This window comes from Oxyura jamaicensis, chromosome 14 (genome assembly GCF_011077185.1).
Source record: "Oxyura jamaicensis isolate SHBP4307 breed ruddy duck chromosome 14, BPBGC_Ojam_1.0, whole genome shotgun sequence".
Classification (NCBI taxonomy): domain Eukaryota; kingdom Metazoa; phylum Chordata; class Aves; order Anseriformes; family Anatidae; genus Oxyura; species Oxyura jamaicensis.
The window spans coordinates 5,640,801-5,662,990 of record NC_048906.1 but is presented as its reverse complement, the minus strand read 5'-3'; positions in this window follow the sequence as shown (position 1 = coordinate 5,662,990).

Genomic DNA, 22,190 nt, shown 5'->3' with positions numbered 1-22,190 from the left:
TATACACTGCAGTCAAGTCCGCTGGCAATCGGGCCGATGGCTTTGCAAGTTGTTTCCCTTAGCAAGTGCTGAGCACATTTCCCCAGCCGCCTTTCAGAAATACCTGTTGATAAGCCGCCTGTGTTTTCTGCAGGGCGTTAATGTTCCTCTTGCCTATTCCTTCTCATAGCACCTCATGCCATTCCACAGCAACATCATCATTTCCAGGGGAAAAACAAATCTCCTGGGGCAGATGAACCAGAACTGTCACACACATGAAGAGCACAAGCCAAAAATTCGATCTCACCCTCGTAGGTGCCATGCAAACAGAAGAACACCTGGGCTGTGATCTACGCAAGCCGGTTGGAAAGGAGATGCAAACTGGGACAGTGATAAATGAAGAGGCCCTTGACCCTCCCTGAGCCATCCTGGGGACCAAAGAGCAAGTGTGCAGGATCAGACCATCATCATCAGGCAGTTCAGCATCCCTCAGAGTACCCAATGGCCTTCCCATGCACCGGTGCTCTGCAGCCCCTCACTTTAAGCAGCCCAAGTATTGCTGGCAGCTCCAGGAAGGGAGCAAAGCATGAAGCAACACACCATGAAGGCTACAGAGGAGGTTTTCTAAGCATAAATTTCTTATGGCACAGAAAAACATGGCTAGCAAGGCACAAGCAGGCATCGTGCTCTCAAGGTGGCCCTGCTCCTGTGCACCAGTCCCCCCAGCTTGCACCACTGCTGCTGGGGGTCCCGCAGCGACCACAAACTGGGTGACCCCATGCAAGAGGGCCACCCCTCTGCTCTTACCCCATTACCCTTCCCATGCACTGGTGGGACGCGCCACCAGCCGTGCTTTGCCATGATTGCCACGTACCTTCAGGTCTCAGAGAAGAAACTCAAAGCTGTTGGTTTTGCTGCTGATGAGGAGAGCTAAAGTTGGGCTAAAAATGGCATATAATTGAGCATGCTCTGACAATTGTATACTTGGCCACTTCCATACTGCTCTCACTTTGATTTTAATAATAGGAGTTAGTTTTTAAGGCAAATAATGCACTTTCAATGAGATGTTAAGGATGTTATTTCAGTCTCTGGAGGCTACATACCATGGCAATGAGAACTAGTGAGAGACAGACAGACAAATTGCTCTCTGCAACTGCAGCATAGCTAAGGACCTACCTAATGAAAGAGCCTAATAAAAATAAGATGTTTCAGAAAGCGCACGCTGAAACGATCTTCTGGAATTGGGCCTAATGGTGAGTCCTCTGTGCCAGGAATACGTAGCTCATCTTCATGCCACTTCCTCTCTTCCCAACTTTATAAATGGGATATTATGATGCACTCTACACCTAGAAAACTCAATAGATGTGAAGTTGGCCGAGGAGCTGAGCAGCTCCAACGCGGTGGCTCCAAGAGCACTCAGCACCCCTCAGCCCTGGCTGCATGGCTCCCTGCCAGGGGCAGTGGGTGCTCGGAGGGCATGGAGCTGGCTGGGAAAATCCAGAGGGGGGTTACTCTTCAATAACACCACAAATTAACCACATTTTAAAACGTTGGTCCTTGATTTGTCAGCATATTTTTGAATAATTTAGTGGATTTGCCAGGTGGCTATGATATATCATGTAATATGAAGAGGGAAGGCTTTTGAAACAGAAGTTAATACTTTCCGGGAGAATAAGGAAATAATTGTGTCAAAACAAGTCCTAATCACTGAAGTTTACCTGTTCCTCAACGCGCACGAGTTTGCAAACATGATTCCCATTAAAGCAAATGAGAAACACGCGTATCAATCTGTGTGCCTTGAGAAGAAAATATTCTTCACGAGTGCCTTTCTTGGTGTTGTCTGATCAATCCACCATCTGGTTTTATTTATTCATGATTTCTCAGACTACTACAACAATATTGACATTAAATACAGCTTTGGCTTATTAATTTTTTTTCATTCATATGTATTTTAAGTCGATTTTATCGACTTCCCCTTGGCTTGCTCTTTTAGCTGTTTGCTTGTGTTCCTGGCCTGCTACTTGGTGCCTACCTTTACATACATTGCCCACGTTTCCTTGCCAGCTCCTTGCTTCTGCTACAGGTAGCTGGAGCAGAGTAATTTCCTGCTCGGGGTGTGGTGGATGAGCTGATTTAAGACCCCATTGACCAGCCTGGGGTGGTCCTGCTTGCCCTGGGATCTCTAAGGCTCCATGGAGCTGCCCCCAGACCCTGTAGCTCTGCCAAGGGGATGGGGACAGCACATCCACAAACCAAGGAGACCATCAATCTCCCCTACCCTGGGCATATGCAGGTAAGTCACTTGTTACTGGTATATCCTAAAACTCATGACAGGCAAAGGTTAACTATATTTGTCCCCCATTTTCTATCTCGTTGTCCCCCAAGATGCAAGGCCCAGCTGGGACTGCACATTTTCCTGCAACCACCTCTAACTTTGACCATCACTTCTCAAAGGTCAGCTCATCAGGAGCAGGTCTGGGCTTTCGTGAGGTTCCCAAAGCGCCTTCCTTCATCTTGTCTCTGCCTCATCCCAGTTTCAGGTAACGCCGACCACACGAACTGGCAACACAAAAGAAGGCTCCCAGCTACAGACCACATCTTCACTCAGACTGTAGCCATTAATTTGGAGGAGATTTTGCCTACAAATAGGTTTTGAGATTTTGGTTCTCACTCTTAATATGCCATCCCGCTGAAAGAGAGCAAACCCTGTCCTACTTCACAGTCCTATAGCCCCCAAAATCTCCAGGTTCATTAAGAGCCTGCCCCTGTTTCCTGTACAGTGTTTTCCCTGCCTCTCCAGTAATCTTTTCTCTCTGTTTTTGCAGCTTTATTTTCCCCGTATCCCTCATGAGTTCGTACTCCTTCCTCCTTGTGCTTCGCTCCCTGCTCACCGCATCCCCCTCTTGTCATATTCTTCACCGGCGGAGTAACAACCTGTCACATCCATAACCTCTTTGCACCAAAAATGTTCTTTGATCTGTGTAAACTACATTTGATGCTGAAATCCTTGATATTAATATCTTTTGTTTGTGTGTCAATGTTCTCTAGAATCTAATTAAGCGATGTTTTGAGAGTATTATATATGTTTGAACAATTCGGCAGAGCAGACAATATGAGCTATTGACCTGCAAGGATAAACTGTGCTTGCAGATTCTAAGAATTCACACGTGCCTGCTCCCTTATGCTATTTCTTCTGAAATATGTGCATTCAGAAAGAGGCCTTGTTTTGCAATAATCTCTGCAAGGCTTAATCAAGTAACTTCTCACACTCCTCACTGTAATTGCAGTTAGAACAGGGCAGAACAGAAGCAGATTTCAGCTGGCCAACGAAAACAATAATAAAATAAAACAAAGAGCGAGTTCCACCCCAACACTAATAACAGAGATTATTCAATCAATAGGCTCTTGTTATGAATGAATAGGCTAAATTGCCTTTGAATGATGTAAAGATTGACAAGGTATAGGTCGGCCTGATATAACCACTTACCCTAATTTGACTTCAGCAATTTGGAAGGCAGCACGGGCTGGCAGCAGGGTCGCAGCGGCAGGGCGCAGCACGGCGATGCTGAGCACGTCCTTGCAGCACCCTGGCAGCAAGCGCCGTGTGCCTGCACTGGATTGGGCCCGGAGGGGTGCTGAGAAGAGATCCAGGACAGGTAAAATAAAGGGCACGCTTGTACTGGGGAAGCTGATGGACATCTTTTTTCCTGATTTTTTTTTTTTTAATTTGCTTTTTTACTGGAAGAGAACATTTTGCAAACAAACCCAGCATTGGCAGCCACAGCAGGGGGACTGAGGGATGCTGCCTTGAATTTTCCACCTGCAAACGCATGTATGGTTGCTGTGCCCCTCCAACCCACAGGAGTGAGCCCAGGCTTCGTTAGCTAATACCTGCAAATGCACTTGGAGGGTGCAAAGTGCTCCCTAAATGTTAACTACTACTGGTCTTGCATCAAGGTGAGAAATGAAAGAGACAGGGATAGAGTTCAGCCCAAGACCTTTCATTATAGATAAAATAGTGTCTTGAAAAACGTATGGATGGGAAGTTTATGGCACTTCCACATAAAAACATACTTACCACCCAGAGCAGTCTGAGTTACACAAGGAGCTGATGTGTCCCGAACCAGCACATTTGGCCTGCAGGAGGCCCAAGCAGCTGAGGGTGATGACGATGGCATTGTGGTGTCCCCACCCGCATCTGTCTGACCCAGCAGCCAGGAGGTGGGCTTCTGGGAGCAGGTCTTTGCTGCTCCCCACCCAAATAGGTGTTTTTTCCCTGTAAAAAGGGGGACTGGGGAGATCCCAGTGCTGTGGCACTGAGTTATTTAGTAAGAGCAGCAGTGAGTGAGGAGCTAAAGACAGATCTGGAGTTCTCTTAATAATTTTGTGAACCACAGTGACCCAAATTTTCAAGAAAATCCTTTTCTAATTTGCTCCTTCATCATTACTAAAGCCTCAACTATTTTAGAAGTACAGGAAGGGCAGTGGCATCCAGTGGTTCCAGCCGTGTTCTGGGAGCAAGGAATTTGCACACCAGGATAAGCCTCAGCAAGGCAGCAGCCAAATCTGTGCCTCGGTTTCCCTACCCACAAGATCTATCAAACACTTACTGTCTCGCGCACAAAATGCTTTCTAAACTGTGCATGAAAGGCCTTACACAAGTAGTTATTAATATTAATAATAATAATTGTTGTTGTTACTAAGCCAACTACAAAAACAATTTTTCAGAGAAACAAAGTGCCCTGTCTCCCGGTGATAGATGGCAGCGATGTTGGAAATTACTCACAGTGTGAATCTGGTTTCCAGTCTGGTTCCTTTCAATAAATTACAGACCCGAGCCCAAAGTGTGCACAGTTTACCGAAGTAAATACAAAGCAGGCAGGAAGTACATTCCCCCATCAATTTTGCTTATGGTCATTTGGGGTTTTCTCCAAAGTAAATATCCCCAAGCAGTTTCTCAGCATCTATAGCTGGGGATGGTGGCAGGGCAGGGCAGCTGGCCCTGGGGCTGCGCATGGGGAAATGGGGGCCCTGGAGGAAATGGGGGTCTTGGTGCAAATGGGAGCGCTGGTGGAAATGGGGGTAATGGTGTAAGTAGGGGTCCTGGTGGAAATGGGGATCCTGGTGTAAACGTGGACATGCCCCATCCACTCCAGCCCACACACCGCTGCGCCCTTACCCGTCTGGCTGCGTCTCCTGCGTGCTCTTCAATTTCTATTTTTTTTGTCCATTTTTGGGGGGTTTCGCCGCTGTTGTTTATCCATTAAATTCCTTCCAGATGGGGCTGCGATTTTCCTCCTTCCTTCAAGCCGGCGGCGCGCGGCGGCTGCCCACCGGCAGGTGTAGGGCCGAGCACAGCATATGCCGCGGGTTTGGCAGCGCCGGCTGCGGCGGCAGCTCCCGCACGCGTCTCGCCGGGCAGCGCTCAGCTGGGACCTGGCGCCGCTCGCAAACACCATCTGGCCTTGGCAGGCCCGAGGAGCCCTTCCTGCACCGGCAGCCCAGACGGACGGACGGACGGATGGATGGACGGTGCCCTTCCCAGCACGCGGAGATGCCGCAGCGCTGCTGGGAGAAGGGGTGCAGGGCAGAGTAAAGAGGGGGGGTTGTGCACCCCTTCTGCCGCTCCCTCGGTGAGTACCGGCACTGGAACGATTTCTGGATGCCTGGATTAATGTCAAGGAAAAATAAAAGATTAAAAAAAAAAAAAAAAAAAGACTCCTGAAGCCTGTGTGGCAGTCCAACAAACTCCACCGCGCAAATCCTATGGCTGCTGCAAACAGCTGTGGGGTATGGCCTGGCCCAGGTGCCAGGAATGCGGGATGAACGCCAGCCCGTGGGTTTGCCCTCGGTGGTGCTCACATGTTTTGCTGGCACCTTGGCCACAGCTCTGACTTCAGCCCACGCTGCAGAAAAGCCCCAATGCTTGACACAGCATTTCTGACCAGGGCAAGGTGGAGGCTTCTTTTCCCACCTCGCCTGACCTATAGCCTGGTCAGGAAGAGCAGCTGCTGTGACTCAGAAGGGTGATGTGCATCTGGGCTCCCTGCGGGACTCTCCCTGACTTGCTTACCCATGTGCAGACCCCCTGAGCCCCGCTTGCCCACAGCTGTTGGCCTCCTGCTTGCCTGGGGCGGGCAGCCCATGCTGTGAGGTCTTGGTGCACGTGCCCAGCTTCATTTCTTCTCAGAGGAGCTGCCCACGATGCTCTGCTCCATATTCACCGAGCTGTGGGCTCCCCTGCCCATCCCAGCTGTGCAGGAGCTGCTTTGCTCTCTCCTCCTGAAGCTCTCCACAGGCACAGACACAATTGCAACTGACACCACCGAGCACCACCTGAGCCATGTGCTTGCAGGCAGCAGATCCCTGAGGTTACCAAAAGATCCAGTTTTACCCCATTTCTGTGGGTGAGGAGGTGTTCTAGATCACATCTAAGCAGATGTGGGGGCCTGCTCCCCCCCACGTTAAAACCTCCTGCCCTTTTGCTGCCAGCTGCTCCTGGCCCATCTCCTTCTCCCTGAGCTGCCCAGCGCAACCTGCCCAGCCCTACGCTGGCCAGCGAGGGAAAGACCACTGCCCTCCGGGGTTAAAAGGTGGCTTTGAGATGGTGGAGCAGCCCGAAACGGCCCAAGACTAGAAGATGATAAAAAAACAAAACAGCAATGAACCAATAAAGACTTGCAGAGCTCCAAGAATAACAAGCAAAGGCAAAGCCAACACAGTGTCCCAACACTGACACCCCAAGGGATGCAACAACTGAAGCCGCTCTCACCTACTGCCTTCTTGGGGCCCAGCAGCGAGGGGAAGCTCTGAAACTTGGTCTGTCTGTCTGTCTGGAGAACACGAGCGGGGTGCAGTGCCCACCACAGAGGCCTGAAGGTTAACTCAGCTGCAGCGAGGTGGCTGCAGAGCCCTGGTGCTCCGTGGTGCTGGCACTGGGTGCTGCCGACGAGGGCACCGCTGCTTTAGAGCTGAATACCGTATGCAGCAGGGCTGGATGTATTTCACCATCTATATCTCCACGCTACAAACCCCAGCTCTTTTACACGCAGAGCAGCTTAAAGATGGGCTGTCCTCCAACTTCACTGTGCCTGGCCGTCCCCTGGGCTCCGGCCAGCCTGGGAGGCACCGACAAAGGAGGAGGGATGACAGATGCTCCCCATGCACAGAGGCAAATAGAGACCGGATGAGGGGAGAAAGAGAGCCTAAAGGGAAAGAAAATGAGCGTGCACACCCACCCGTGCACACAAAGGCAGGCAAGACAAAGAGAGGGGGCAAGCGAAAGGCCGGGCTGGAGCAGAGGACCCGAGGCGGCAGGCGAGGGCTGTTCACAGCGGCATCGCGTGCTGCTCCAGAGAGCTGCCCGCGCCGGAGCTGCATCTGCGAACCAGCATCTTCACACCGGCCCCTTGGATAAATATCTATCGCGCCAGGCTCTCTATCACTTCGGTTTCCACCAGATTAACCTCGATTCTTGCAACAAAAAGTGACCCGATGCCCTGCCTGCTGCGCTTGCCGCTCTGACCATTCTCCTGACTCCCCGTGGCCCTCGCTCCCGCTCAGTGAAGGACAGAATTTCCTCTCATCAATCAGGACCGGATTTCTCCCATGCCATGTAAATAATTTAGAGGCACAAGCATCCATGGCACTGCTTATGTGCAACCCAAACCCAGTGCCAGGAATCTTGGGAAAAGGGCCCAATAATATTGTACCAGTCCAAAGTAATTAAAGTGCATCATTACATATAAATTTGTAATTAAACACTTTAACGTAATCATCCCGCACAGCACGATTCCTGATGAATTAATTAAAAGAACTCCAGAAATTAATGTTTTACTTGTCACCATTGTTGTGCTAGCTGTAGCCATCTCCCTGACTATTCCTGCAGCATGTTGTGAAGTAATTATATCATTACTGTGGAAGGGAAAGGCCCAAAGTCCCAAAAGAGGAGAAACCTGAAACAAAGTGGAGACAGCAACCACAAAAGGCAGAAGCAGAGCGAGTCTCCCCACCTTCAGCACCAGCAAAAGGGAGGTTGTGAGAGGAGGGTAAGGATGGTGGGAACGTCTTGCTGGCACCCATGTGTGTGGCACGCTTGCCCAGGATGGGTCACTCACCTCTGCTCAGCCTCCACCACCCGTGCAGGTGTCCCTCACCCAGTCCCCATTCCTGTCCCCATTCCCGTTCTACAGGAGCAGGGCAGCCACACAAAAAACCACCCTGCTCTGTGTATGTCCCTGACTCCATTTCCCCCCACCTGTGCCCCCCACCAGCCCCTCTCTCCATCTGACACCTCTTCCACCCACACCTGCCCAGCTCCCTCCCTCGTACCCTCCATCCCTCTGTGTTTACATTCCCTTCCTCGCCCCCACCTCCAGGCACAATTTGGTGCCCCTGGGTCCAGCCACGTCCCCCCATCCCCACCAAGGCACCACCGGCAGCGTACTGCCCTGTCTTGGTGGATCCCCAGCCCTCATCTGCTAGGGTGAAGGGGTTAAAGCTGAGCCTAAATTGAACTGTTAGATGCAGCGGGCATCACTGTCCGTCTATGCGTATGCGCACACATACATCTACACGCAGCCTGCAGCCCTCTCGTGCCAAAAATCCTGCCGGGGGCTGTGCAGCGCGATGCACACGGGATGCTCCCCGCAGCCAGAGCCTGGGCTCCAGTTTCCACTGCAAGGAAAATGTACAGATAAATGCATGTATAGGACGGGTGTCCATCAGCAGGCACACCAGCATGGGCTGCTCAGTGGTGGGTCACCCATGGGTGGGGAACGTGGATGGAGCCACCCTCATGGCTCCTCGGCAGGGTGCCCGTGTCCCCGCAGCACTTTCAGCACTGTCCAGACATGCAGCTCCACAACCTTCTGTCACCAGCGCTGGAAAATCTCCCTAACCTATGGCTGCAACACTCGTGGTCTGTATTTAAAGCCATCAGTAAGTAAGGGACTCTCCCGTGGTGTGTTTTCCATGAACGATATTCCCAGTGCTGGGTGAGGAGCTGGTTACTGCTCCGTGTCCCCCAGGAGCATCCCAAGCACCACCTTGGGTCTCATCCAGATGTGCCAACACTGCCACATCAGAAGCCCACCTTGGACCTGGGGGCTGCTTGCTCATGCAAAGAGGAAAGCGGGAGCAGACAAAGGGATGCCATCCATCTGCTGTGCCAAGCTCCGGTTCAGCCCTGGCTGTGTCTCCGCAGACTGCCTGGGGCTGCAGAGCCACCTTCCTGCTGCTTCCCCCTGCACATTCCTACTCCCAGCCCCAGCTTCACCTTCGCTGTGGTTGGCAGCTTTGGGATTTTCCTTCCTCTGATTTTCTCAGGAGCTGCTGCAAGGCCCAGGATGGTGAGGGTGCTTGCTACATGAGGGACGGACAGGCAGCCAGCAGACCCCTGTCCCAGACTTGTACTGTGCATGACTCGGTTTCCCCACCCAGAGATTACACGAAACCGGGGCTGTATTAGTTAATTTGTACAGCTCTTTGAAAAGGAAAAGTGTTTGAGGCTTTACACACTGCCAGTGGGAACAGATCAACAAGATTTCTAACCCTTCTGAAAAATTAAAGCTTTTGCCAATTAAGCTGGTGAACGCATGGATGTGAATCTAAAAACCTCTTGAGCTTGAGACCACGACCAAAGCCTCCTGAGAACAGCCTCTCCTGCTGCTCCTCGGGCTCATCTGTGTCAGAAATGTGTCACAGAACCTGGCTATAGCCGTCCCAGCAGATACAAGTCTGAAATGTAACTGGGCTGCAAACAGGACTGCAGCAGAGCCACGGCTCAGGACATCTATCCAGGCAGTGCTCATGTGCAGATAACGTCGTCTCCTCGATTGCTTGAACTGGTATTGCAGAAATGTCACTGCAAAGCGTAATTTCCTTTAATTTTGCAATTAGCCCTCTAATTTGAGTTGCAGCTCTGATGGCACCAGCTATCAGAGATCTCCAGAGCCGTGCCAGCGTATGCATTGCCTACGTTTGGGCGACGTGTATGGCTCCAGTGATTAAATCCCCACTTCTTCTCCTGCTCTGGGCTTCACCTCCGCTGACGCTTGCTTGGATGAAGCTGGGATTCGAGTGCAAAGTTTTACACAACATAAAGCAACCTGCACACCCTGCCCATACACCCCTGTTGGGTGACCAGGAGCAGCAGCAGCACCCAGACAAAGATGCTGGCACCAACCACAGCTCACCCAAGGGGAAAGGCATCGCCCGGTCCTTGCACAAAGACGTGCAGAAGTCCCCGGGCTCCCCCAGAGCCACGCAGACTATTGGAAGCTGCAGGAAAACAATGCCACGGCACGGCGACAAAGCAGCCCGAACAACACTGTGATGGATGGCAAAGCAAATTGCTTCATACCCGAATGTTCCCGTCCTTTCCAGGCTAACATCCACCCTGGCACAGCCCCGCTGACTTCTGCTCAGCCACGTGCAGCCCGCTGGGGTTCACCTGCAGAAAGCAAACCCATCCCATGCGCTCAGGATGCAGCCCTGCGACGGTCCCTCGGTGCTGTCACCGATGTGTGGCATGGACACTGCTCCGGGGATGAAGGTGCTAAGGACACACTGAAAAGGATAAAAGTCGTGTGTGAGCACAGAAAGGATTGGGGCTTTACCCCGTTGCACAGCCCTGGGCTAGTGGACGAGGGCAGACACCCAAATTATTGCACAAATTGTGGAACAAGGAGATCCTCAGCACCCTCACATGCAAGCAGTTGCACAGACGGGCGTGCTGCGATGCACAAACCACATCAGGCCTGGGCACCCGCTCCTGATGGAGCTGTTTACCCCCACCAGTGCCTGCCCGAGAGGGTGGCACTCGGTGCATGGGAGCCTGGGGATGCCTATTAAAGCCGTTGCTCTCCAACAGACCTGCAAGCTGTGGTCAGCCACTCGGTCCCTTGGTGCCACCATGGGGATGGGAACAACCCCGACACCGCTCCCCATGTGTGGCGGGTGCAGCCTGGGCAGGCCACCCCATCCCCTTGCACACACATGCCCTGGGAAGGGTCTGGCTCACGGGGCTGGGGACCCCTTCTTCACCCTTTCCCGGTCCCCAGTGGAAAAATTTACCTTTCGGAGCAAGTCCAAGATATTAATTAAGATAAATCTACCTCAATTTTGAGATTCTCTTATCATGTAATTTATCAAAATTATGTTAATTATTTCTGTAGGGCAGCAAAATTATTACCTCTTCCGTGTCTGATTTGTATTAATATTCATAATTTAATAATTCAGCATCCAAGCCATCTGGTTTGGGGAGCCACGCTCCTTCCCCTCCCTCCGCCAGAGCCAAATCGCCGCAGCCTCTCCATTCCTGTGCCGCTCCCCGATGGTTCCCGACCCAAACTGTGCCACCAGCTCTGGCACTGGCATCCCCCCGGTGCCACCAGGGGGGCCGTGGCGGGGTCTCGTGCCCCTGGGGACAGGGAGCAGCCCCTGCCCCTGCGCCGGGCTGAGCCTCTGTCACCGGCGCTGTCTCAGCCCGGCAGGTGAGCGCAGCTGAATTGACATTTTCCACACTTTGTGATTTTTACACTGTAATTTGACATAATTAATGCCTACATTACTGCTGATAATTTAGCTAGTTAATTAAACTCGGAGGAGATAATTAAGGAGAGGCTACTGCTTGGACTGCTAATTGTTTTTGTCATTATTTTAGGGGCCCGACAGCTGCCGGCTGAGTCATCCTCCCCATCAGCTGATGGCCGCACGTGGCCGCGGTGCTGTGGGCGCAGGGCTCGGGGCGAAGCAGCCCAGGGGCTGCCGCGGCTCAGCCCACGCAGATGGTGAGCGGGGGCTCTGCGAGCGCACGGTGCCCGGTTTGGCGCTGGAAAACAAGAGGACAGATGTCAGGAGGTGTTTGCTGAGGAAAATCTGCGGGATGGAGGCAGGAAAGGCATCGAGCTTGCCCAAGGTCTTCTTCCTCTGGATCATCAGGCTGTGACGCAGGCCACATGCCTGGGGGGAATGTGGGGATGTTTGGGGTGACATGGAACAGAGACACCCACTGCCTGGCCAGCTGGAGGGCAGGGATGCAATTCCCAATGCATCAGGGCCACGTACTGCAGGGAAGGTCCATCCACCCATCCTCGTCCCCACGCACAGCATCGCTCACACCGCCGGCTGCATCCTCCCGCGCGGGTGGCACCGTGCAGTGCAGCAGCAGCACCTGCTTCCTCTTTCTCTGGTGCTCTGGCCTCATCTTCAACTGCGGCTAAATCCCAACGCTCACTGAAAGCACCAGCAGATGGGCGATGGCCCCATCTGGTCCCTGAAGAGAAAAGCGCATTGTCGGAGCCGAGTCCCTGCTCCCCGCTGCATTTCTTGTCTCACGGAGCTCCCAGCAGTGCGTTCCCACCTCATTGCCCCAAGCACCCCCATTGCCCCATTTGCTCTTCAGAAAGACTTTGACAAAACCCCCGGCTCCTCTGAGCACACGACACCAGCACGGAGATCGAAATCTGCATCTTTTCCTCGCCAGGCTGCTTGTTGCCCCATGCTGCTCGTCAAAGACCAGGAATCCAGGTGGGAGCAGAGCCCACACCCTGGGGATGGTCAGGAGCTGCAGGGGCACAGCACAAGCCCACAGCCCACAGGGAGGAAGGCACAACAATTCCTTCTCCACGGCTGGAGGCCAGCTTGACATCTCCATCCAGAGATTATAGGAAGGAGACCGGTCACTTCCCAGCCTGGCAAGCACCCTTCAAATAATTGATTACTTGTCGTAGCCCCACTCGGCGCAGTTGGCATCCTCCAGAATCGAAGCCTCTCCTGCAATGCTGTGTCGAAAAACCATGAAGCTGCTGTAAAGGTTCAATCACGCATGGCCCAAGGCAGGAGCTGGTATGCCAGAGGCTGTGCACTGGGTTGGCTAAATATTCTCTCTAAACATCTCTCCAGCTAGCAGTCAGAGACACGAGACGTGTAACAAATCACACAGGGACCGCTTGCCTTCTCTCATTGTTAGGAGGAGACACTTTTTTTTTTCCTTCTGCATTTCTATTTATCACAATGAAAAAAAAAAGTGTCAAAAGGGCTTTATATTTTTGCTTTGAACACCAGCATTTGGACAGCCCCAAGGATAACAGTCCCAGTAATCATGAAAAAGTAAATACTTTGCGCTTCTGTAGGCCCTTTCGTCCAAGCATCTCACAGCACTCTGCAAGCGTTGGCCCCAGTCCTGCGAGGGGCCATGCACATGGATCATCCCATACAGGAATTAATTCACTGGGCCCAGCAAACCCCATCCACGCGGCTCTGCAGGGCTCTGGAGTCGTTCACCTCCACGTGCTCCAAGTCAGCTGCTCCACCTGCACTTGTGAGTGCATCAAGAGCTATTTGTTGGTGTCCAAGTCTGAGCTCCTGGGGTCCTGGGGTTGTGTTTCCATTCTGCAGAGCTCTCTGCTTTGTCATCGCGATGCCATCCCTACCACAGGGGCCTTCAAAGCCCAGAAAACAAAAGAAAAATAAGACAAACCAAACACACTCTTTTCACAGCGTGGTGGTTTTTCACAGGCTCGTGTCTCTTTGGAGTCATGCTTCAGGATTTCTGTATTTATTTTCACCAGAAGAGAGCCATTCCAGCACTACAGCTCTCAGAACAGAATAAACCCAGCTGATCTCAAACTGCTCCAGGAAAACTGTGGCAGGGAGAGCAATTTGCCAAAGTCTGCAGCAGCGCAAAGAATAACCCTCAAACATCCTTGCTCCCAGTGCCTCCACCTGCCAGAAGGACAACCACGGCCCATGCCAGAAACCATAGCTGTGCTGTGGACAGCGTGGTCCAAACAGCCTGGGGTGGGGTTGGAGTTTCCGCTCATTGTTTTCTTTCTTACAATCAAGAAGTTTTATTGCCTGCTATACTGCAGGACAGCAACACTGAGAGCAAGTCCAACCCTGCTACTCCCCATCAGCCAAATTCTGGTAGTTCCTAAAGCTCCTCAGTACTAGGGACATCGACGTCGTCACAGAGCCCCATCCCAAAGCCACAGGCCAGTTAGGTAATATATTCTGTGTAGGCCAACAAGGGGTGGGAGACGGGGAGTTACTGCTGGTGATATGAGAGCCATTTTCGTTTGAGACACGAGCCTGGCCTTGTGGGGACACCAGGTTCATCACCAGCTTAGGGATAAAGGAGGCTGTGCAAAGAGCCCTGGGCAAGCTGGGGCAGCTCGGCTGAGCTGGAATCTGTCCCCAGAGGTGCCCACGGGTTTGCTGGTGACTTGAAGGCATCCATAGTGCCCCTTCTTCCGCGAGGAAGGACACATTTGATGCACTTGGAGTTCTCTAGCTGAGCAGCACAGCAACCTGCAGATAAAATCCTGCCAGATTTCAAGCCACCCTTTAACCTCTCTCACCTCCGCACTCTCTTGAGTGAAATGAATATCTCAGCTCCGTCTGGTCCGGCATCCTCGTACCAGCAGGGACAGCCTCAGCCCGGCCTCCCCTGGCCCCTTTTCCTCCAGCAAACACAGACACGGGGAGACTGCCCTTAGAACTGGAGCGGAGCAAGACGCAAAGCAAGAGCATTAGGGGGAATGAGAGATAGCAAAAGCACAGCCATATCAGACATCTCCAGGCAAGATAACACGATAAATAATCAATCAATCCCTACAAAATCCTTAAGTGCTTGATGTATCCTCCTGCAAATTGAATCACTTCTCCTACCAGGAAGTTCTCTCTTGTAAATAAATGAGAGCAGAAATGGCCCATATTGAAAAATAATGTTGTTAAAACCACTGATTAAGTTTTACACAAGCATATGAGAGCAAACTAAAAGGTTTTAGCTTTTTAATTTAAGAAATGAGGAATATGATATAATTTCAATTTGTGATGAGATAAGATGTTCTCGATATTGTGGCTTCAATTGGATTATATCCTAATGTACTTTTATAAAGTGTCAGGCTAGCTGCAGATTAAGGTATGTGTGTAATATTCTTTATTAACAATTTAATGGACTTGCTTTCAGTCTATCCATCTTAATCAGTGTTTCCAGTCCACCTGGGAGATCTAGTTAGTGCAGAACCTGAAACTCCAACCTGATGAAAGAGGGAACTCAGTGATCCGTCAGTGTCAAAAACAAGAGGGAAGCACTGATAAAAGACTGCCGAGGATCATCTTTAACCTCCTGTCATCAGCACCACTCCAAAAGCTCTCAACAACCACTCTTGGAGTCACTCACTGAGACATATGCCCTCCTCAGATCTGCGTCCTTCCCCTGCCAGGATACTGAAGGGGCTTTTGGCAAGGCAGGACTTCCTGAACCACAGCAAGCAGTTGCCTGATCCTGCGGGACCCGCTCCTGTAATCCTGTTTTACAGTCCAACACCAGTGCAAGAGCAGCCTGGTTGTGCAGGCTCCCCACAACTCTCCAGTGCTTGTCCACAGCCTCTGCTTCGGCAGTTAAGACACTTCCATCTCATTTCCCTCTGAAATTTATTCATGACCGGCTTCTATCTGCATGTTCTGGTATCAATATTGGCCTTTAGCTTACCCAGCTCTTCTCCCTCCCTTGTGTTTATTTGCCTGTGCAATCACGTCAGCCCTCAGCCTTCGTTCTGTAAGGCTAAATAAGCTCTGCTTGTTCAGTTGCCTTTCACAAAGGGACTTTCCAATACCTTCCCGCTCTCATGACCCCTCTCTGCACCTCTTGCCTTTTTCCAGAGAAGCCATCTCTCCAGGTAGCTCCTAGCCCTTTCAAGCCCTTTATTTCAGCAGCCACTTTCCCTGTTTGGTTCAGTGCCATGCTGGGAGGCAAGTCAAAGCCAGGACAGCCCCGTGAACATCCCCTTCTTCTCAGCAGTCCCTAATAACTCAAAATTTCGGCACCCACTGACTTTCAGGCTATAACACAATGAGAGGAGCACCCTGGTTATGAGGACTCCAGAGCTGCCACCAGCCCTGGGCAGCCCCTGCACTGCAAGCACCCACCTCTCCCACCCACAGCTCACAGGACACCCCAGGGAGGGTAAACCCTCCACCCCGATCAGCCCTTCCAGCAGCTCTTGGTGAGAAATTGCTATTTCTCAGGCTCCCTGACCCACCACGGGGCGGGCAGGATGGCTCATGATGCTCTGCAAGAGATCTCACCGCCAGCCAGCGCCACCTCCCCCTTCCCTGCTGCTCCGACTGCCATGTGCATGCACAAACAGCGACTCGATGCGCGAAACCAGGAGCAGCAGCCTGGTAAATAATGGCCAATCAGGAAAAAAAATGTATATACATCTCATCTCCTTTAATTCCCTTGCAATGCGATGATTCGGCAAGGGTGGGTCGGTCGTAGCTGCAGGTGCTCCCGGACTGGGGAGGAGCACAAAAATGAAGTTGTTTGCGGCTTTTGATTCCATCCCTGGAATTATTTACAGCTGCAGGCAATATTAAACTATGTAGAGCAAGTGTCCTCATTTACATGCTAATTCATTTATACCCTCTGGATTGATTTCTCCAATTCATTTTCAGCCCACTAACTCTTCTGATATGAATTATATTATCACCTCCAGAACGGCAGCAGGGAAATGTGACGAAGCCACCCCAGCTCTTCTGATCTCTAATTGCCCTCGCTGTTCAGAGCCGGTGTGGCCAGCTGCAGCTTCGCCTCCTGGCTATGAGCACCCATCTCCCCTCCTTGCCTGGGGAAAAACCAGCGTGTGGCTTGGAGTGCAAATATTCCCACCTCCAGCGCTCGGTTCTGTGCTGGGGAAGACCCCAGGGAGCAGACCTGAGGCTTGCTGTCATTGGAAATCATTCCCTCTGTCTGCCCAGAAGGAGGATCTACCTCATTTCCAAGAGCAAAACCGAAGTCTGTCCATGTTCTCCAGCAGAAGGCCCTGGAGCCATAAGGAAACTGAATTAATTCTAGACTTCCCAAGGGCCTTTCCGAGGTTCTCAGCTTTTTACAGCAGCCTCCACCATAACCTGGCAGACAAGACACATCCCCAGTTCTCCTTGCCTTGGGAATGAGGTACCCACCTGTGGAAGGACTTGGTGCCCAGGGGATGGAGAGCGCAGAGGAATCTGCCCATAGGTAGCAGCAGATGGAAGCAGTAGGACTTTTCTTCCATCACTGTCCCTGATGAGTGACTGAGGTTTAGATATCCTTTTCCAGGAGGTGTATCCAAACACACAGACTCAGCTCTCTGGAAGACTTGGTCGAGGTCTGCCAAGATGACAGTGAAGAAAGCAACCCTCTCCTGCAGTGACTCTGGCTGAGCAAACAGGTGAGTCTGCAGGACACCAGCTGGACACCAAGAAGGGGACAGAAGCCAGCAGCAAATGGAGGAGCGCATGATCTTTAAGGTCCCTTCTAACCCAAACCACCCTGCAATGCTACGTGCGGTGATGCAGCAGGGTGTGGTGCAGGCTTTCCCCTCTCCCTTAAAATAGCTGTGAAGTTCTGCAGGAGGTTAAACCTCAGCTTCCGTAACTGGGAGGATTTCATCAAACATCTCATTGACTAGCCATGATGTCATTTTTAATCCCAGACCAAATACACAGGCCTGATTTTGCTCAGGAAGACCAGTAAAACCCTGCCCCTCTGCAGAACAGGCCTTGCACTGTTAGCCCCTGTGAGGTTTGGCCTGTGGTTTATTATTGCACGGAAGAGTGCGTTTTACACACGGGATGGGGACAACAGGCTGTACTTGTAGTGCTGTCTTGGAGGCTAATCCTTAGAAGAAGGTGCCAACAGAAAGCACTGAGCTACTTATGGTTTAAAACATGGGTGATCATCGCCTTCCCATTTCCTAGAAGCAAGGGAGAAGCTTTGACACGTTGGTGTCAAGCAGAGAAGCATTAAATGCTCAAGGGCAGGTGACTCAGAGACAAGCGTTTTTACATCATCTATTTGGCCATGAGGAAAATTGTATCAAGAGCTGAGGTTCTGACATGGCCTTTCACCATTTGATATCTCAGCTTTCAAAAACATCTTTTATTTACAAACATGGACAAAATAAAGTAACATGGGACTTAATATAACGCTCTGTTCTGGGATTGTTTGTCCCTTCATCTGGAGCATGCGTTGGTGTCCCCTTAGCACAGTTTTTTTGCTCCCAGCATTTCAGCATTGCCTTCATCGTTGGTTATGAGTGAAATCAAAGTAAGGAACTGGTGATGTTCTCATCCCACTTGCACATCCTTCTTCCTTGCAGCCAGAGTTGTTTGCATTAGTCCCGTAGCAGGAGGAACCCATACCCTGAAGCTTGAGTGAGCTGTGGTGGGATGCCTGCGTGTATATCCTCCAGAGACCATTCGGTGCTCTGTAGGTGCTGATTAATCACGTTGGAAACCTGACTCAGTACCTGTGCAAGTCAGCAGCTGAGGAATCCATCATGAAGACTCCACTCAGCTGGACAAACTGGCTGTGTTTGGATGGCAGGCCAGACACCCCTCTCTCCCTTTGGCCCAAAGAGTCATCCTGCACAGTCAACGTAAGGGATAGATGCCAAACACTACGGCAATACAGACACATCTAAACTGCACGCGTGGCATTTGGTATTTTAAAGACTTCTGGAAGCCTTCTTTCAACAGCCTCTTTCCTTGCTCTCACACCCAGCATCTTGTATGAGCAGCACGCAGCCTCTCCGCTGCAGCTGGGCAGGCATGCCAGAGGGACCAAAACCAAAAGGTCCAGGCTTGTTGAAAGTTAAACAGAACTACTTCCCCTCCAAATTCCAGAGCATTATGAAAGCTATAGGGAAATTAAGACATTTCTGCTGGCTGGCAGAGAAAGGACAGCACTTTGTTCCTGATTTACACCATCTGAAACAATTAACTTGTGAGAGCTGAGATACTGTTCCCCTTGGCATCCCCTGTTTGTTATGCCTCAGACCATTTCAAATGAGCACTTGAAGAAGGAGAGAGCCCCCCTGCATCCCGATCACTTGAGGGAGGGGGAAAGTTGTCCTAAGTGGAACAATAGCCTGTCCCTTCTTAATGCAACTTCAAAGCTCCCTGGACAGGAAAATTGATAATTGCGTCAAGTACAGTTTTTCTAAACTTCATCATTTAGTGCTGAAAACTGGGCTATTGAATTCATATAGTTCTTTGATCAAGACCAGTTAATTAAGTTATTCCCTTGATATGACTCTTATCATTTTAATGCCAGACCTACATCACACTTACGCAATTCCCACACTGGCTTTGATATGCATCGTATAAGCTTCCCAGACCATAATCACTGGACTTCTACAGACTCACTGCTACCTTACCACTTTCACCTAGCACACGGGACAGGCTACTGGAGGTCAGCTTCCAAACTATTAAAAGAGCGATTACGCAGCCCAAGGCTCCTGGCCAGGCTGTGCCAAGGGAAGTTACGTATGGACTGAAACCAGAGCAGCGATTTCTCCCAGAGCTTGCAATTTGCAATTAGCACTTTGGGTTCAAAACTCTCACTGCCTCCTGTCTCCTTTTTGAAAAACGCCCAGCAATACTGATAAAAAGCATGTAACTAAACATTTATTTTACCCTCATCAGTAAGACGACTGAACTTGAACTAACCTTTTGCAACAACATCATGCTTACAGTACGAAAAGGCATCAAAGCTGAGCATGAACTCTGAAATACGGCAGACACTTCACTGCCCAGCACAGCACTAAGTCACAGGCAGTCTGTTTAAGCAGGCTTTCCTCTGCTCTCTCTCATCCATTCCTTCTCCCCTCACCCCTTAAATATTTTAGGTGCAATATTATTTAACGACCCAAAGTCTCAGTCAGTTAGGAGGAGATTGCTGGCATCTGAGTCGACGACAGATTTACGTGCTCCGCAGCCAGCGTCTCCTGCCCTGGCCACCCCTTGCTGAGGATGTCCCACGGCCTCTTTTTGCCGCAGGGAGAGGTTCCTCCACCCAGACCAAGCCCCTGCAACAGGTTTTGGTGATTCCTCTCATTCCTTCCCACCCGATACCTCCTGACCAACACTCACAACACTTCACAACACTCCTCCAGCCTCCCTCTGTTCCTGACCAGCCATCCAGGGGCTCTTTCAGCAAATCTTCCTCCTCCTCCTCCACACCCCTGCTTTCCATGGAAGAGTGACAAGCTCCAATTTAGGTCTCCACAGTTTTTCTTGGGCTTATCCCCTTAAACCGGATTAGCTAACATCTTAATGCCAGCGACACCAGTCACAGCTCGCCATCTGATCCTGCTTTTCAGGATTTGCTGTATCTATGCACTTTCCACTGCTAAACTAGATCCTGTGATCTTCCCTCCCAAGGCCTCCAGCTCCTCATCACCATCAGCCTGCCACCCTGGCCTGCTAGTTGTACCCTTCACATCTAGGAGATGCCCGAATCTCCTCGTTTTCTCACCTGGCCTCATTTCAGGGTCTCTTTAGACACGCCAAAAGCCTTTGTGCTTTCCCTGTTTTGATACCTCCAGGTTTCTCTTCCAGGCCTTCTTCTTCAACATACAGCCCACTGGAAAACTCACAGCACTCCTTCCTTGGGCCTCCTTTTTCTTCAGTATCAGACTGAAAACACTGAGGCAAACAATTCTAGGGCTTGTTCTTGCTCATCTGATTCATTCCCATATTGAACTTGCCTGTGGCCTCCACCCCGCCGGGCTGGCAAGGTTCAGCTCCTCACACCCGTCTCCTGGACTCTTCCCAGCCTCCTTCCCTGCTGCCTTTCACACAAACCAGCCCACACAGTGACTCCTGCCTCTCTTAAATCCCCCCTACAGACACGTGTCCTTCCCAAGCCTACTGCTCATGGTACCCTTTATTCTCCATCAATCTCCATCGCGCAATGGAGGTGCCGTTGCCGCAGCACTTTCCACTAAGCAGCACCAAGCAGCTCCATCGGGAAGCCATTTTCCTCCCTCCTCCATCCCTCTGCCCAAAGCCAGCTCACCAACACCCTGGGAGCAAACCAGGTGCTCCACCAGACTGTCCCGATCCCCTCCTGACTTCTGGCCTTCCCTCCCTCTGGAAAACTACACGACAGGGCAAGGACCAGCTGGCAGCTCCTGCGGATGTTCTGTACCTGATACTGACTTGGAGCAAAGGGGAAGAGTTGGAGCGAGCTGCAGCTTCTCCTTATGGCCTGTCCTCGCTGGGATGGGACTGGGGAACCTCTGAGGGCGGTGTGGAGGGCAGCAGGCAAGGGTGGGCTCCAGCTTTGGCCTGCTCACTCCCCTCATGCCTGGCATGCTCCCCGGCATCCCCGCCGTGCCTGGCGCTGCTCCCCAGCTCATTGCTCACTGCAAAAAAAAAAGTTACAGCCTCTTTATCGATCCCCTTCTTCCCTGCACATGTTCCCTTTGTCCCCTCCCAAAATAAAACCCCAACTGAGAGGAGTCACCAGCTGGAGTTTAATTTCAGACTCCGAGGCATATCTGGAGCCAATTTGCAAGGCGCTTACTCCGAAAATCGCCCTCCCCTGTGACGCGTGACAGCTCCAGACCACAGTCCTGCTCTCGGCTCCGAAGGAAAAATGTTTTAATTTGTCACAAACCAATTATAGCGTCTCATCTATCCCTGAATTACTCATCTTGGCTACAGCATAGGACAAAGGGCCCCTCTGAGAGAAGATTAGACATGGATATTAACAAGAGAAAAAGTGTCCACTGTCTCACCTTGCTGGGGACGCGGCTTCCAACGAGACAGGAAAAGGAAACCCCTCCTGAGTGACAGCTGGAGGGAGGGCTGCCATCCCACCGCAAATCCCTCGTTTCACGCGGAAGAATAGTCACGACAAACTCCGTATTCAAATGATATTCATGCACGGCAGATAACAGTCGTGGCTGGCAGAGCCGCAACATGAATATAAATAACCTCTGCTCGCTTGGTTGCTGCCAGAGGGGCCCCGTGCCGGGGGAAGGTTGGTGTGTGGGTGCTCACGAGGTGCGCTGGCCTCGTGCCACCACTTTAATGGCACGTGAGCTCCACGTGCCACCCTTTTAGTGAAGTCCCTTTCCCCCCGAGCCCTGCACTAGACTGAAATGTCCAGACCTAGCTCCTGAGGACCCACGTCCTGCCATAGCAGCACTCCATCCATCCCTTCCCAACATCGTGGGTCTCAGGCATTACCCTTCATCCTGACAGCCAAGGACCAGGCTGTCACCTTCCGAGCTGAGCCCCAGCCTTGCGCATGGCTTTGGTCTCTTCCCGAGCAGCTGGGGTATGGATTTATCCAGGTGGAAACAGGAGGTGAACGCTGAAAAGTAGCACCTAAAGCTCTCACAGGCAAGAGGCACTTTGCATTTACA